Here is a 12,713-nt window from a genome sequence, read left to right on the forward strand (position 1 = left end):
AGCATGATATATGAATGAAGATATAGTTATGAGGCACCCAGACCTAAAGCTGCAACCTGAATCCAGTCTTAGAACAGATTCGTTAAAAAAATTGGATTGAGATCGGAAGAGGGAATGGTCTTGAGGACTAGAGAAATAACCGTTACCAAAACAATGGTCAGATAAATGGGCTGATAAAAGCCCAGACCAAGAAAATAATTTGAGAAAACATCTCAAATAAGCTCCCTAATTGGTATGAAGATAAAGAAAAAGTCAGAGAGGAGGAAGCACATTCAGACTTAAAAGATTGATGTCGGCCCTACAAAGTAAACCAGAGGAAAGAAACCAATGGCATGTAAGTCAGGACTACAAGTAACAGAATCTTGCAAGCCTGAATGTACCTCCCCCTCCTTTACTTTATCTTCATATGAACTAGGGATGTTTTCTCAAATTATTTGGCCTGGACTCAAGTTCCATTTAATTGACTATTGCCTTGTAGCATTGCCGCCTTCTCCCCTTCAAAGCCATTCCCTATTTCCCCATAAATTGTAATTTTTCATTTTTTGTTATTTTAATAAAATGGGTTTACTCTAGATCAGGGGTTTCAAACTCATGTAGTCATGTCACGTGATGTATTGTGACTTTTTCCCCTTCACTAAAATGGGGGTGGGCATGACCAATGCGTGATGCATCTGGCCCACGGGCCACAAGTTTGACACCCCTGCTTTAGATGAAATCACACAAGAAGCACAATTCATGCTTTGTATGGCAAGAACCCCAGAATTGGTTTCACCGTCAGTGCTCTTATTGAAGAGTTATGGAAAAGAATTTTGTCCAGACATCAAGAAGTATTGTGTATGGACAGTATAGAAGTACTGGGTGTCGACCAGTGCCCATGCTACGTTTACACAATAGGTTTAACTAGAATAGCTGCAGAGTTAGCAGCTAGATGATATCTGCATGATATATTTGGTTAATTTTGGTTTGCTACTTTGTGGAATAGGAACTTGTTGGTTTAAACAACAGTTCATTATTCAAAGGATTATCCAAACCTAGAGTATGTTGTGTGAACATGGCAATACAATAGCTTCATATCTTTGGAGTCCTGCAAACTTGTTGCCAGTGTCAAATAATTGTTGAAAACATTCATCTATCATTCCAGTTCCCCCCAAAACCTTTCAAAAGCAATAATCTGTTAGGGTTAATTTATTTTACATTGCTGCTCTCAGCTGGGAGTTTAGATGGCCTAAATTAGGAGTGTCACAGTCGCGTCGTCCCAGCGGCATCACATGACATATCGGGACTTTTCCTCCCTTCGCTAAACCGGACATGGGCATGCCCAGCGTGTGACACATCTGGCTGCCAGCTGCGAGTTTGACAGCCCTGGCGTAAATGATTTTTTTTATCCCTCAGAATCAGATTCTATGATTTTATGATAAGTCCTGAAAAGTCCTGATATGTCATGTGACGCCACCATGATGACGCCAGCTTGACACCCCTGTGATAAATAGACCTTTACAGATTCCAGTTTGCAGCTTAAATAATTCTGTTGTAGAGAAACGAGAAGAGGAGAGAATTAGGTATGTTGGCTACCTTGAGTTATTTATAACATAAAAAGGTAAGTTATAAATAAGTAAACAATGAAAACAAGTTACCGTATATACTCGAGTATAAGCCGAGTTTTTCAGCACGTTTTTTGTGCTGAAAAACGTCCCCTCGGCTTATACTCGGGTCTATACGGCTTATACTCGAGTTTTGTTTTTTTTTAAGCCCCTCGGCTTATACTCGAGTATATACGGCTTATACTCGAGGTTTTTTTTTTTTCTTTTTTTCACATTTTACCGGACGGAAGCCCTGCCGGTGCAGTGAGAGGGCGGGCGGGGAGCCGCCAGCCTTCTCAGCTGAGGGAGGAGGGTTTCAACCGGTAGGTGCCTCATTTCCACCCTCGGCTTATACTCGGGTCTATACGGCTTATACTCGAGTTTTGTTTTTTTTTAAGCCCCTCGGCTTATACTCGAGTATATACGGCTTATACTCGAGGTTTTTTTTTTTCTTTTTTTCACATTTTACCGGACGGAAGCCCTGCCGGTGCAGTGAGAGGGCGGGGCGGGGGAGCCGCCAGCCTTCTCAGCTGAGGGAGGGAGGGTTTCCCCAACCGGTAGGTGCCTCATTTCCCACCCTCGGCTTATACTCGAGTCCCCAGTTTACCCCAGTTTTTGGGGTAAAATTGGGGACCTCGGCTTATACTCGGATCGGCTTATATTCGAGTATATACGGTAATAAAAATATTCAGTCTATAAATATGCTTCTCCATCCAAAGTAGACATACATAGAAATGCAGGTGGGATGGGGTTGGCATGTTCTATTCTCCTCAAGTGGGAATAAACACATAAAAAATCCCCAAGCCAAACCACATGCATATGGCTGACAAATATCATTTCTGCAAATTGCTGCATCTCTAATACAAGATTTTTTTTAAAAAAAAATGCTTTATTTCTCCTTGTCATAAAGGTGGCACCATTCTTTTGAATCAGCAACTGCAAATGAAAATAGCTGTGATCCCAAATGCTGGTAACAGTGAATAGCTTTCAGGAAGTACAATTTGTTCAGCCAGCTAGTGATGCTGACAACACCTCGCCCCCACTACACTGAGTTCCTAGCCAAAGATTAACAAAGTTCTGAACGCCCCTTTTTCTCAGTAAACAGGCTTCCTATAATCACTGGAGCTGCACCCCAATCTAGAGTATCTTTCCTTTATGCAAGTAGAACGTATATTTCCCCCATCAGAGGCTTTGTGTTTTTAAGAATTCTGAGACAGCATCTTCTGTGCCTTTATCTCCATCTAAGAAAAGGCTGAACTGGTGGAATTCTTTCAGTCATGCAATTTTTACAAACAAAACAGGCTGTTGTACTTTTAATCTGCTTGGCAAGCTTTCATATAAAAGGACAGGGATGCTCAAAAATGCTTTCACTCTTGGAAAACAATCTAATAATTTTGTGATACACACAATAATTTGTCTGGACCTTGTTGACCATTCTTTTTAGTCCTAAATTTCCTATTTTGATGCTGGATACAATCCTGGAATGTGAAGTATCCACTCTCTTAAAGGCTTTATAATTCTCTGAATTACTGCACCATTACCATCTAATCCCTCATTTCAAATATTGCAATTTTTAAAAAGTTTCTCTAATAAAGAAAATAATGCAATCCTTGAATAAAAACATAGCAATATGAGGAGATCCTTATTGGATCAGTCCAAATGCCTATACGGAACAAATGCCAAATGCCTATATGGTTTTTCAAAACCTAATATCTTTCTGGGAAGTCCAGAAGCAGGACAAGAACACCCAATTGCTCATGTATGACAGCAGCTTGATTTGACCTGCCTCTTTCCTGATCCTGGATAGAGATGAGAATTATTAAGATTAACTCTAATATTTTACAAAACTCAAGGCTTAAACATATCCAACACAACTTCCTCCTCCTATTCTCTTAACAACAATCCCATGAGTTAAGTTAGACTGAGAGAAAAATGACTGACCCAAGATCATCTAGCTGGCTTTCATAGCTAAGACAGAACTAGAATTCATAGCCTCTTGCTTTCTAGCCTGGTACCTTAGCCACTAGACCAAACTTGCTGTAACCTCCTCCTCCAGCTTTAAAAAGGATGACTGGCTTTGTTTGGAAATATGGTTACTAGTTTTAAAAGAGTCAAAAGAAACTTGAAATGGGATAGAGCATCCTACAAAGAAGGTTAGGAAGAATGTTGGCTAGCAATCTTTACAGTCTGTTTTTTGGTACATGAGTATTTGTGATGGTCTACTTTCCTCACAGCAGCCACTGGTGTACTGTGTGAATATACCCATCGCATACATTCAAATTCCAGACGTGCCAATTGGCCTTAAATGTGTTAATAAAAGAAGCTCAAACTTAATAGCTTTTGTTGATAAGCACCAGTTCTGCAGAATCTGATGCTAATCTTGATTTTTTTTTCTATTTCTGTTTGCATATATCAGGATAGAATTGGAAACAATGGTCTTCCAGATGTTTGTTAAATTAGCTGCCAGAAGTTCCATTAGTTTGGACAATGGTTAAGAATGCTGGAAATTGTAGTTTAATAACATCTGGATGGTTCTTTGTTGTTTACTGCTGTTCTATTGTATGCAAAATATATGATCAAGAACATTTCTCTCTAGTGAGTCCTTGGGTTACCAGCATCATAAATATTGTATGATAAATAACATTTTCCCATCATAGTAATTGATTGTTATTCAGGGAAGAAACTTTCTAAAATGAATTACTGGTTGAAACATTTTGAGAGCAACAACTTCCTGTTGGCTGAGATGGTTTTTTTTTTGGGAAGAGCAAGTTACTACACAGTATGTAACTATGCCCCCTTAGAGTGATTGAAATTCAAACTTCAAACTTGATTGCAGAAAATATGACTTCTGTAACAGAGTTGTCAACGCTTGGAACTCATTACCAGACTCTATAGTCTCTACTTAAAATCCCAAAATCTTCAACCAATCTTCTACTATTGACCTCACCCCATTCCTAAGAGGACAATAAGGGGCATGCATAAGAGCACAAATGTGCCTACCGTTCCTGTCCTATTGTTCCCTTTCGTTATAACAAATTAATAGAATAGAATAGAATAGAATAGAATAGAATTTTTTATTGGCCAAGTGTGATTGGACACACAAGGAATTTGTCTTGGTGCATATGCTCTCAGTGTACATAAAAGAAAAGATACATTCATCAAGGTACAACATTTACAACACAATTGATGGTCAATATCTCAATATAAATCATAAGGATTGCCAGCAACAAAGTAACAGTCATACAGTCATAAGTGGAAAGAGATTGGTGATGGGAACGATGACAAGATTAATAGTAGTGCAGATTCAGTAAATAGTTTGACAGTGTTGATGGAATTATTTGTTTAGCAGAGTGATGGCCTTTGGGAAAAAACTGTTCTTGTGTCTAGTTGTTCTGGTGTGCAGTGCTCTATAGCGTCGTTTTGAGGGTAGTAGTTGAAACAGTTTATGTCCAGGATGCGAGGGGTCTGTAAATATTTTCACGGCCCTCTTCTTGATTCGTGCAGTATACAGGTCCTCAATGGAAGGCAGGTTGGTAGCAATTATTTTTTCTGCAGTTCTAATTATCCTCTGAAGTCTATGTTTTTCTTGTTGGGTTGCAGAACTGAACCACAGTTATAGAGGTGCAAATGACAGACTCAATAATTCCTCTGTAGAACTGAATCAGCAGCTCCTTGGGCAGTCTGAGCTTACTGAGTTGGCGCAGAAAGAACATTCTTTGTTGTCCATTTTTAATGATGTTTTTGATGTTAGCTGTCCATTTTAGATCTTGCGATATGATAGAACCTAGGAATTTGAAGGTTTCTACTGTTGATACTGTGTTGTCTAGTATTGTGAGAGGTGGAAGTATGGAAGGGTTTCTCCTAAAGTCTACCACCATTTCTACAGTTTTGAGTGTGTTCAGTTCCAGATTGTTTTGGTTGCACCACAAGGCTAGTCGTTCGACCTCTCGTCTGTATGCGGATTCGTCATTGTCTCGAATGAGACCAATCACTGTTGTGTCATCTGCGAACTTCAGTAGCTTAACAGATGGATCATTGGAGATGCAGTCGTTGGTATACAGAGAGAAGAGAAGTGGGGAGAGCACACAGCCTTGGGGGGCCCCTGTGCTAATTGTACAGGTATTTGATGTGATCTTGCTTAGCTTCACCTGCTGCTTCCTGTTTGTTAGGAAGCTTGTGATCCACTTACAAGTCTATTCCAGTACCTGTAGCTGGTTTAGCTTAATTAGAAGAATGTCTGGAATGATGGTATTGAATGCTAATAAAATAAAAGAATATAACATACTTTTGCTTATATATATATATATATATATATATATATATATATATATATATATATATATATATATATATTTTATAATGTGTTGATTTTCTTATGTTGATGTTTGTGTATACTGTTGGGACAAAATGAAATAAAAAAAAAATTGAGATGCAGCCTGTTTAGAGCAGAGCATGGACAATCATCTGATGCCATCTGGAGTTCACTTACAGAACTGTTGGGTAGTTGGAAATCAGTTTGCATATTGTTTTTATTATTTGCATATGAATATTATGCATTTTTTAATATGCCTTTGTCTTAGAGGGAGACTTGCAACGGCACCCCTAAGTCATCTAGAAATTACATTCTAACCCTGATTCTAACCTGGATTCCTCCAATTGCAATCTTTATTTTGGAGCCAGCTTTACATTCTGACAAATCATTATGAAACTTTCTAGATAGGATCAAAACAAAGAGATAGCAAAATCACAAGTAGATACCAGTGTGCTAGAGAGTTATAAGAAATGGGTGGGGAAAGAGCTGGAATCAACCCTCAACTGAATCCTTTGGAATCCATTTCTTCTTCAAAAGACTGAACATCAGGAGAACAGTTTTTGGCAATCTGAGTTTTGCTACATTTGCTATCATGCCATTATACCAACGATGAATCAGTGTCTAAGAGAAATAAAAGTTGAAGTGAAATATAAAATATTAATCAGAAGCTGTGTTTGCATGACACATTGAACCACAAAGTGAGTCATCCATATTTTAGTTTAGTTTATGCAAAAAAGTTGGGTGATTAACTGATTGTTGTGAAGGGGCAGGCAACAACTATAGGATCTCAAAAGACTGCAGCTCTGGTATCTTTTCCTGGTGCCCCATTCCAGCACCTTGTACTCTACTCCAATATGTAGTTCAAACCTTAGGTTCGGTGGTGGGTTTCAAAATTTTTTACTACTGGTTCTGTGGGTGTGGCTTGGTGGGCATGTCATGGCTTGGTGGGTGTGGCAGGGGAAGGTTACTACAAAATTCCTATTTCCTCCCGATCAGGTGAGACTTGGGAGGCAGAGAATAAATGGGGGCGGGACCAGTCAGAATTTTTACTACTGGTTCTCCGAACTACTCAAAATTTCCGCTACCCGTTCTCCAGAACTGGTCAGAACCTGCTGAAACCCACCTCTGCTTAGGTTCCCTTGGACTCTGCTTGATGCTTTTTAATGCTAGGTCGGTCTCTAATAAGGCCTCCTTTATCTCTATAGTATAACATTGGATGTGAATGCCAACCTGACAGGTATTACTGAGATCTGGCTGGATCCTGAGACAGGAATGTCACCTTTTCAGAAGTGTGGCTATCTGGGTTTCTGCTTGGAACTGCAGGGGATGGGAAGTGAAAGACTAAATATAAAATCACCCTGAAGGCTCTGGTGGTTGTTGGGATCACTGCTCAAGTTCCTGGCTCTAGGAATCAGTTGGGACAGCTGCTACTGTATCAGCCTCTCTGAAACCTCCCCATCTGATCTGCGTGCTTGACTCTACAGATGGATGGGCATTGGAGTTCCATATCTAGAATAAGAAAGGATAAAGAAATGAAAGATGACCTCAATAGACTTATGTCAGTTCTGTTACCGAAACAACAAAGAGTAAAAATCTTAAGTCAATGACAGACAGACAGACAGACAGACACCTCCCTGATTCACTGAAATAAAAGAAGTGGGAGGAGGTACAGCAAAATCAGACTTGCAAGATTCGGCATTGCAGCCAATCTCAACAAAAATAGCTTTAGCCTTCTTGTGGAATTGATGTCTTGCTCTGGTCTATTGGTTTATGATTCTGGGGAATTTCAGTCTGCTGTCCTCAGGAATGGAGCCAGAATCACTTTCACTTCTCTGCTTAGCCCTTAAGCAGATCTTAGACAGTTGGGAAAGCTTTAGGACTTGCAGCTTCTGCTCAAAGGGCAGGTGGCCAGGAAGTCCTTGCCACAACTAACTATCATAATGTGCCTATATTATATTATATTATATTATATTATATTATATTATATTATATTATATTATATTATATTATATTATATTATATTATATTATATTATATTATATTATATTATATTATATTATATTATATTATATTATATTATTATATTATATTATATTATATTATATTATACTATTATAATTTATTATTTTTTATTTTACTATTTTATTTCAAACATTTACATGGCCACCCAACTCAACTACTGTGACCCTGGGTGGTATACAACAAAAATGAAGAATAAACAGAACAAATGTGCAGAATGGTGAACTGAACAGAATGGATGAAAAACACCAATAGGGGACTCTACTTACCTAAGCCGAAATCCAGGAGAAACAGTCAATTTCCACAAAGGCCAGCAGGATTGGAGCCTGCAACATGTCAGGAGGGAAGCCTGTTTCAGAGAACAGGGGCAGCCACCAAAAACATACAGTATATTTCCTAGGCTCCATGAGTTGGCAGTACTTGATTGAGGGGACCTGGAGCATGCCCTCTCCCTGGGAATGCATGGAGCAGGCAGATATTCTTGGGAGCAGATGGTCCCAAAGATGCCTATTCCTGGGATTGGGAATAATGATTGTTTATCATTATTCATGTCACAGTCACCTCTTGGTTGGATTACTACAATGTGCTTCACATAGGGCTGCTGCTGAAGAGCCTCTGGTAGCTTACAGCTGGTCCAAAATGCAGTGGCATGGATTATCATTGGGTAATTATTACCAAAATATCATATTTAGATTGAAAGGTAAGAAAGAAATTTAGCAAATCAGAAATTAAACAATGTAGTAAGGCATCTGAAGATGTGATTCCCAGGATGGACTTAGTTTCATCCTCATTCTCCTGCAAGCTTCCTAGTTTTTAAACAAGGAGCTAGGGGGTGTGTGTGTGTGTGAAGGCAGAGTAAGGATATTTGTATTTTAGGTGCACTGCTAATGGATTCTCAAAACTCAGTGTAGGCAAGATGGGATTATGGCGTTTGTACCGGACGCTTTAGAAACCTCAGCCCCAAACCGAGAAATAACATTTCTCTTTTTAATGAGAGCATTTTTTGGCTTTCGGGCTATCAGAGGTTTCACTCTCTGGTTTGATGTCTCAGATGAGGTTTCAGGAGCAGATTTTTTTGCCAGTAACCTCTATTTTTCTCTGATAGTTATCAGCCTTTCTGCAGAATAAACGTGCTGACCTGTTAATTGTGGCATCTTTGGGGAAATCCTAGATCTCCATGACACTTCACTTTCCAGTATTGGGTTATAAGCACAATTCCAGCAGACAGAGAATGTGTATGTGCGTGTCTAAATGTGTGTGTGTCTAAATTGACTGAAAATCACTGCCTGGAAACATGTCACTGAATTTTGCAAATGCCTTTGCATTAATCTAGAAGTCCTAACTGCACTTTTGCTATCATAGAAGACTGCAATACAAACTGGCATTGCATGGGCATCAGCTGTTATACTTCTAAAAGTATTGATTACCTATTTGAGAGTCTGTAGTGTGATTAGCTTCAAATCTTCCCCAGCCTCCCCTCTCCACCAAACAGGAGATAGTGGTAAAATGATCTATTTGGCAGAGTGGAATATTGTGTACAAATGAGGGAGATTTTTGTCCCTTCTGTTGCCAAGTAAAATGCACAGGATACAGTAGGGTAAAGCCAAGTGAGAATGAAAATAGCGGTTTTCTGACTTTTGATGCACTGAGACCCTACTCTTTATTAGTTCTTTGCAGCTGAATTATGGTTCGAAAATAAGCCCTAGCATGTTTTATGAATGCATTTAATATAAGCTCTACCTCCAAAATAAGCCCTACTTAAGAAACTGCGCAGCCACCCGGCTGCCCATTCTGTCTGGTTGCTTGTGGTGCTGCAGCCACAAGGTGAGGTGTGGGGGTGGTGGAGCTCAGGGCTCCTGCAGCCAGGCCATCCATGCCCTGACACCTGCCTTGCAGTGGCAGTACCAGCAGCCATGTGTAGCAGGTGCCCATGTGGCCACCAGCCCACTTCTTCTGCTTGCTCACGGCTGCAACGAAACAGAAGGCTAAGTGGTGTGGTGAGGCGAGGCAGGTGTTGGGGTGTAGATGCGGAAGCCCTGAGGTAAGGCAATGCAGTGTGTGTGGGGCAGTTCCACCCACTGTCTCATGGCCGTGGCACCAGAGCATCGCATGGCCTCCTGTTCCATTGTAGCCACGAGCAAGCAGAAGAACCGGGTTGCCGACCACGTGGGGTCCTGATGGATGGGGCTGCCAGAGCTGCCACCGCAAGGTGAGGCAGTTGTCGGGGCATAGGTGGCCTGGCTGTAGGGGCCCTGAGGTAAGCTGGTGCAGGTGTGTGTGGCAGCTCCACTCTCTATGCCTCATGGCGGTGGCACTGGCCCACCGTGAGCAAGCAGAAAAGTGGGCTTCCCTTACATGGAAAAAAAAAAGACACCCCCTGAAAATAAGCCCTAGTGTGATTTTGACTAGATCTCACTTTTTATGTCTTTTTGTCCATGAGAAACTACTGGCAAGAACTCCAAGGACCAAAGATCTATGGAATCTGCTATTTAAGGCTGATAAAAGCACTGTATAAGTGCTATTACAGGAAGATAATCTTTCCACAGAGAATATGATTTTAGAGGATATCGAGCTGTTAAATTGTCGCTTGTCAAGAGATAAGCAGCTCATATAATTTTCATAACATGTTTGCAGTTATATGCAAATAATACCACATTTTATAATCACTTGCATGCATGCCCAAAAATCATTCCTATAAATCGGAGAAAATGCAGTCGAATGCTAGGGGCTTGGACCTCTGTGAGTGTGTGAATGTGTGTGTCAAAAAAATCAAGATGGCAGCAGTGGCAGAACAACTGTAACTCTGCCACTTCTTTACATGCAGGATATATGTTAAAAAAAGAATAGGACTTTAGTTGTATGGATCACATTTTTGGGTCACTATTCAAAAGTTGTGAACAAAACTATAAATATGTGACAGAAATAATTATCAAGTTTAGCACAGGAAATTAGTAATATTACCCTTTCTACATTGAATTTTCTAAAATAATATAAATATATATATTTTTTGTTACAGCCCCATCTTTTATTTTTTAATATGATTGCTAACTTGCTGCTCAAAGAAGAAGAGCAGCCTCAACCTGAAATAAGTTGCACAGCCCCCATTTTGGGTCTGAAGCATGGTAAGAAAGACCTCATCTCAGAATAATTATGGTTGTTACATAGTGTCCAGATCTCATGAAAGATCTACACAAAGAGTATTCCTAGTAATATATCTTAAATATCGTGTTTACAGTGGCCCTGTAAAGTAATTCTTCAGCAGAAAAAAGTGTTTTTTTTAATGAGTTTACAGAAAACTAAAAAAGTAATATCCTGCTTCCCATATCAGAAGGTTGCATTAGAATTTTGAAATTTTGTAGTCCTCCTGAGGTCTCCAAACTTCGGTATGGCAAAGTTTGATTTGGTCATGATCTGCTCAAGTCAACTTTCTTCATCTTTGGGTACCAGACTTTATTACACAACAATACTGTGTACAGGAGAGGGAATTTGAACAAAGACCCCTAACTCTCAAAGGTTTAGTACTCACAGTTTTCATACAGTAGCTGAAACCTAGGCTGTTGTTTTAGTCTCTGTTAATACCACAGATAACAGCTTCTTTGCTTGTATGATTAAGATCATGAAACCCAAAAAGCCCCATGAGAGGAAAGAGGCCCACATCTGGGTTCTTGAAACAGTCTTGATTGGGCCAAGCACAAACTGACAATGAGGAGCCACTGCATGCTATCATTTGCTGCTCTTGGCCTCCACATGAATCTTTAATGAATTTATGAATGCTTTACCTTAGTTATTAATACAGGATAGTTAACCTGCGAAGAAGTGAATACAGTTATGTCAGATAGATTGCAGAGTTCCTACAATATTTCCAGAGTCTCAGGAAAGTTTCAGGAACTGAATCAAGGAGGGTGCTATTTTGGATTACATAATGGAGAGAGGGACTGAACTTTTCTATCCCTTTAATGAGGATGTTATGGGGTCTGGAATATATCTATGAACAGATTTGTTAAATTTTGCCCAGCATCCCTGATAAACTTAGATAGTCACGTGCTGATTCATGAGTGGCACACAGGAGGTTGGACTAGAAGACCTCCAAGGTCCCTTCTGTTATTCTGTTGTACTGGGGTTGGAAAAGGAGTAAATATAGGGGTATTGCCTCTGATTAAAGCTGTCTTGCGGATTTATCAGGAAAAGGTGTTTTCAGGTAAACTGAACCAGAAGGGACAAATGTTTCAAGGAGCTTCTACTTTGGTCAAACTGCGTAAATTACTGGTTAAAAATTTGTGCTAAGATTCTTTCATTTCTTTTTTTCTCTGCATTGCTAGTATCTCTACATTTTAATTTGGAGGACTGAAGGATTGGAAGGTGGCTGCTGAATTTCAGGTTTTGTTAATTCAAATTGGCATCAAGTTATTAATTTTATTGTTTTTCTAGTCTATATTAAATTAAAACATTTTCTATTTCCCAAAGGAGCTCACACTGTTTGTACAAACCAAACCATTTTGTAATTTGCCTGGAATGCACCATGAACTTTTGTAAATTTTTCATAAAGTTAAAAAGGACTTTCAGTTAGATTTGTTTACTTGATGGCTTTATCCCCCATCTTTTATTCAAGAACTCAAGATAGTATACCTAGCACTTTTTCTTTCTATTCTTCCACACAATAGCTTGCTGCCAGATCTCTTTGGTGGATCAATGATGGTCCAGCTTGTTTGAGAGTCGCCAGCTCAAGTCATTTTTAGGAAGCCTTTTGTGTTTGGCCTCTTCTGTAGACCACACGATGTCCATTCTGGTCTACTGCTGGGCAT

General features: G+C 39.6%; 1 long non-coding RNA gene across 1 annotated transcript in view; it reads right to left on the minus strand.

The window, feature by feature from the left end:
- Nucleotides 1-5,951: 5,951 nt before the first annotated feature.
- LOC131187778 (uncharacterized) overlaps nt 5,952-12,713 on the minus strand; it is a 37,006-nt gene continuing 30,244 nt past the window's right edge. The window contains exons 4-6 of the long non-coding RNA XR_009152623.1: nt 8,181-8,237; nt 7,250-7,401; nt 5,952-6,513 (exon numbers count right to left, since the gene is read on the minus strand). This is a non-coding gene — a long non-coding RNA (uncharacterized LOC131187778). The remainder of the gene's footprint in view (nt 6,514-7,249; nt 7,402-8,180; nt 8,238-12,713) is intronic.

This window comes from Ahaetulla prasina, chromosome 1 (genome assembly GCF_028640845.1).
Source record: "Ahaetulla prasina isolate Xishuangbanna chromosome 1, ASM2864084v1, whole genome shotgun sequence".
NCBI classification, from domain to species: domain Eukaryota; kingdom Metazoa; phylum Chordata; class Lepidosauria; order Squamata; family Colubridae; genus Ahaetulla; species Ahaetulla prasina.